The 5,363-nt window shown below is 44.0% G+C and overlaps 1 non-coding gene across 1 annotated transcript; it reads left to right on the forward strand.

The window, feature by feature from the left end:
- Positions 1-4,894: 4,894 nt before the first annotated feature.
- On the forward strand, positions 4,895-4,986 carry trnar-ucu (transfer RNA arginine (anticodon UCU)). Its single transcript is given in 2 exon segments — positions 4,895-4,931; positions 4,951-4,986. It is a non-coding gene; the product is annotated as a tRNA-Arg (tRNA).
- Positions 4,987-5,363: the final 377 nt, after the last annotated feature.

The raw sequence follows: 5,363 nt of genomic DNA on the forward strand, positions 1-5,363 counted from the left end.
TTTCTCATCGTTACTTTACCAGTGCCTCGAGACAAGCTTGTAACCACGGTTGCACACTTCAATCACACTGGCTTCCAGGTCTGGAATCACAGAAATTTAGCGACGCAGTGGCGAAGATCCGATCGGAATTTGATAGCGGAATGAACGCGTGAATCTCTACTCTTTCTGCCAGTGACCAATTCCGTGAGCATGCAGTTCTTCTATGAAGGCAGAGAGGCGCGTGAAACGCCCAGGATGGGAGCTCCAAACTAGGCTGGAGCAACTGGAATAGGTAGCTGTGGGAGAAAAGGCTGGGAGTTCTAACCTTATCTGGATACACTTCAATTGACATGGTGCATTAACCTTTGGGTTGATGGAAAGTATCCTGAGCCATTTTGATCTGAACTGAAATAGTTTTTGGCAGCGTACATTTTTGTGGATTGAGGGAGGATCACAATTGTCACAATTATAAATAAAATTTCGCAAAGACTAAACTCGTCTAGGTGTATCTGTGCATTGTGAAATGGCCTAAATATCAGTGCATTCTGACATTTCTCATATTCTGACTTTGCAGTCGATTAATTTTCTGGAAGGAATTTTAAAAATATTTTTTGTGTTATTCAATTTCCTGCTAGCTTGTTCTGGTCTGGTCATTGATGTAACATGAACAACCGAACATTACTATGATTTTCGGATTCGGTTCGATGTTCCCTCGAATTACGGAAGAACAACAGGAGAGCAGAGGTGAAATTTATCAAAACAGCAGTGATCAAATTGAATGAATGGGCGGACAGAGGATGAAAGGAAGCTTCATGGGATAAGTGACTTTTCTTTGCCAATGAAACTACCCGCGTCACAAAGTGTCTCACCTGGACTGACAGAAATAAAGTTTATACGTTCTTCTTCATTGAGTGAGGCGGGGAGAATGTAAACACAGCCAGCTCATAAAAAAAAGAAACATTTATTCTTTTCTGAACCTCAGTCCCGGACTGACTAAGATGACCTTTGGAAAATTATTTTGCACAATGTCCGAAGAGGACTTACAGATTCGACCACGGAAACCTAATTAAATATCAAGATAAAATCATACCACTTTATTCGCTACCTCCCCCCTTTTGATACATGGTCCTCGCTGTGTGTTAATTGGCATGGAATGGGAATAATGATCGCGTTGACAGGGTTTACCAATGGGGCCACGCCACACCCATTCCCTCATTCTGCTCTCTGCCATTGTCCATTCCCGCTTGTCCTTCGGCGTGGACTGCGACTCGACCTCCCATAAGTCTGCTTTGGATTACAAATATTTGACATACACATGTCAACTGATCACTTGGCGGCTGCTGGGCTGCTGTCCTTCCCGGTGAGTTTGCATTCGCATTGCCTTGAGAAAGGGAATCGTACTTTTTCGTGTGGGCTTCACATTTACAGACAACGAATGATTTAGGCGGTCAGAAGTCAGGCCACGGTGTATTTTGGGCTTTCCAGTGTAGATCAAGAAGCCCTTGTGTTTCCACAGATTTCCACAATTATGTACAACCCCGAATGCTTATCTGCTGTCTGTTTAAATATTCACTATCATTCACTCAGCCAATTGACATGCCTCAGTCAAGGCAATCAGCTCCGCTGCTTGAGCTGACAGATGACAAGGGATTGATTCCGCTTTGACTACTTCGTGCGTAGTTACTACAGCATACCAAACACAATTCTGGCCTGTCCGTTTGCCCCTGAATGCGGACCCATTCACAAAAAAACGCAATATCCTGATTCTGAGTTTGTGAATCCTGCACGTCCGGTCTTGGTGAGTTACAGCGACACAGTTATGTGGGTCTCTGTCTCCTGTTGTGGCGAGAAGGCTAGCAGCATTACGGACGTTACATCTCGTTATTGTAATGTTAGGCATCTCCAATAGCACAGTATTGTTTCTGAGCCAACGTGCTGCAGACATGTGTGCTGTGTTTTGCTCGGAAAACAGTAAGGATGCATGTGGGACCAGGAGGGTTAATTCTCCAAAGCTGACTGTGTCCCTGGACACTACAACAAACTTTTTCAGCTGCAGCCACGGCTTGCAGGCATATAGGCAATCCTGCCGCTTCGGGGTCTAGCTTTAGCCAAAATGTAAGCTACCTGCCTCAATTTTCCCAAATTCTCCTGCATCAGCTCAGATGTAATGCATCTACCGTTTGTACAAAAGGCTTGTTTGGATTCGGACCCCCAGTGTAGGTGTGGTTTGGAGCGCCTTTTTAATTCAACTGCAACGGTCTCTGGTTCTGCAACTCTAAGTCATTGGAAATTTCATTTAGGGCCGCCTCAAGGGTTGTGTACTGTGAGATAAAAAATCGACAGTAGGAGTGCATGACCAAAAAGAATAGCAATTGTTACTTCGTGTGAGGCTTTGCAATTTGCTGGATTGCTTGAACTTTGTCTTGACCAATGCTCTTCCCTTGTTCAGACAAGAAATGACCAAAGAACTTCACCTATTGTTGCACAAATTGTAGATTTGCGAAACAAGCTTTGTGCCCATTCCTGGCTAGATGGCAGAGCAACACAAGCGTATCTTTCTCACATTGTTCCTCTCTTGGTGCTGCTATTAAGCATTCGTCTACATACTGCAGAAGCGCTGACCCCGGGGTTAAAACAAGAATCTCCAGACTCCAGCATCGAGCCTCATTAATTATGGTGGGGTCTCACAGTAATCTTGACAAAGTCGCTTGAATGTATATGATTTGCCTTTGAGTGGAAAAGTGAACCAGAATTGACTTTCTGGGTGTACCGGTACACTAAAGAAGATGTTTGATAAATCCATAGCAGAGAACCATTTACTGTCAGGTGGAATTTGAACTCATATTGTACAAGGATTAGGAACATTTGGGGCGGTCGGAACAACAGCATAATTGACTACCTGCAGGTCTTGAACAAAGCTCCGCTTCCCCGATTCACCTGGAATGTTTGCCTTTTTGACCAGAAAAATGGGGGCTCTCACCGGTGATTATCCACAAAGAATTATCACTAAAGCTTTCAGGAGGGATGCAAAGTCGTATCCTTTGGCAGTCTCATGTTTTAACGGGTCTCGTGCTCTGCATGGACGATACTCAGACTTCAGGGCTATTCTTATGGGGTTCACAGCTTCCTATGAACCCCACATCAAGTTTGCCTTTTGCCCTGCACTCAGTAGGGACCCTTCTTAATCTTGGGTCCGGGACATCTACCATACCTAATCGCCAGGCTACCCTCTTGGCGGGGGTTATCTGGACTGCTCCATCTGCCTGAGTTAGCTAATTTAGTTTCTTCATATCTGTCCTTATGTGTGCATTGAATCAGGCACGCACATCGTCGTTGAACGTACAATCTTTCGTTTTTTTGTGCCTGCAGTATGCATCGTCTCAAATTCTGCCACCTCTCGCTGGATGCCTTCGCCAATGGTACGTGAGGAAAGGTGCCTTCCACATCAAAAGGATTTTTTTCTCATTCCTTGACTGTTTGTCCCTGATATGGTAGTTTACTGGCCTTGTATGTCTGCTATTATTTCGGTTTAACTTTACATTTTTTTCTGTCTGTCTGCAACACATGCCTCTGCAAAGTCAGCTAATTACTTATTTGTTTCCCTGTGCTTTTATTGGATTCGAAATAAATGTTAATTTACGTTTACAATGGACATCACATTATTTTACAGCTTCCGGCAACAGTGAGGGCCGAAGTGCCTGTACTGCATTGTAACGTTCGATGTTGTCAGTTACATTTCCTGCTGGTTTCAGATATCTCTCCTCACTCTGGGAGCTCCCGGTCGCATGTTCCAGAGATTTGTCTGCACTTCAGTTAATCGAGGCAACTGTATTTCCTGCTCAGAATGTGATCTCTCTCAAATGGAGAGAGGAAAATAAAGTCGGTGACAAAGCTGAGATCACTTACGTTCTGTTCAGAATCAAGAAAAACTATCCCGATCTTCCAGTCTCCTATAGCTTCAACATTACACTATGTTCCCACCCTTCAGGCTCTCTGCTTGTATTCCTGATGAAGGGCTGTTGCCCGAAACGTCGATTTCACTGCTCCTCGGATGCTGCCTGAACTGCTGTGCTTTTCCAGCACCACTCAAATCTAGACACTGTGTTCCCAGGCCATCATTTCAGTCTCTGGTTTGCTGCAGTGCTCCTTCAAGACACAACACAAGCTGGAAGACACGCAACTCATTTTCTACCGACAGACCATGAAAACTTTAGGACCAAACATCAAGTTCAATCATTTTAGAAACCGTCCGCCCCCTTACACATTCTTCACCTACCCTCCCTTCCAATTAGTTCTGAAGACGGTTCGTTGGACTCGAAGCGTTAACTTTCCTTCCTCATCAGAGATAGACAAGAGCTGCTGATTTTGTTCAGACCTTTTGGGTTTTCTTCTGAGAACTTTGTTTTTCTGTTGTAATCGACAGATACTGGAAGCGTCTGAATGCAGGAGGAGAATTTCACAGGAGATGAAAAGAATGGAAAGGGTTTGACCACTCCCATTGTGAAGGTACGCGAGCTAGGCTGGGGATGTTGCTCTAAGTGCAGAGAAGGCTGAATAAGAAACCGATTAACGTGTTCATTTTATGAAGAGGATAGATATGTGTGACAGGGATAAGCCTGTATTGGGAAGGAACAGAGTAACATAAATGAAAGACAGGAGACAAGAAGGAGATTTAGGAAGAATACTTTCACCTATAGAGTATTGATTATCTGGAAATCATTATCTGAATATGTGGTAAAGGTAAGTACCATGAGAACGTTTCAGCAGTCTGCAGCCAAACACTTGATGAGCCAGAGCACGAGTGGATAAGGACCAGGTATCAGAAAGTGTGTCGAGGACAGAAAGGCTCGAGATGGCTGTCCTGAATGCAATGCGTCAAAGGCAAACTAGTGTGCTTAAAGATAACGGCTGGCGCGGCTCTGTGGCGCAATGGAAAGCGCGTTGGACTTCTACATCTCTATTCAGGTTGCTATTCAAAGGTTGTGGGTTCGAAACCCCTCAGAGTCGAGTTTTAATTTATGTTTTGCAAAGTGGTCAGACCAGACTCGGCTGCTCATCTGCAAAACCAGTAATATTCGTGCATAAACCTAACTGTCTCGAAACGGAACATTTTCCTCCCACAGATTTACATTATCGATGGCTATTTATGGTAGAGATCGATAAATACCTGTTAGCCAGTACGATGTTGTGGATGGACTGGAAAAAGACATAAAATTGTTCTGTGAGCCATGATGATATCAAATTACGTGGCAGGACAGGATCGGTGTTAAGATTGGCCTCCTTCTGCTCCTTTGTGTCTGTGCCATTTCTGGCCAAGGTTTTTAAATAATCACAATGAGGACAATATGAATTAAACGCCAAATAATATTTTGGTCTCATCTCCA

Source organism: Chiloscyllium plagiosum, unplaced genomic scaffold (assembly GCF_037043375.1).
Source record: "Chiloscyllium plagiosum isolate Xiang-an unplaced genomic scaffold, Cpla_swu_hap1 HiC_scaffold_51, whole genome shotgun sequence".
NCBI classification, from domain to species: domain Eukaryota; kingdom Metazoa; phylum Chordata; class Chondrichthyes; order Orectolobiformes; family Hemiscylliidae; genus Chiloscyllium; species Chiloscyllium plagiosum.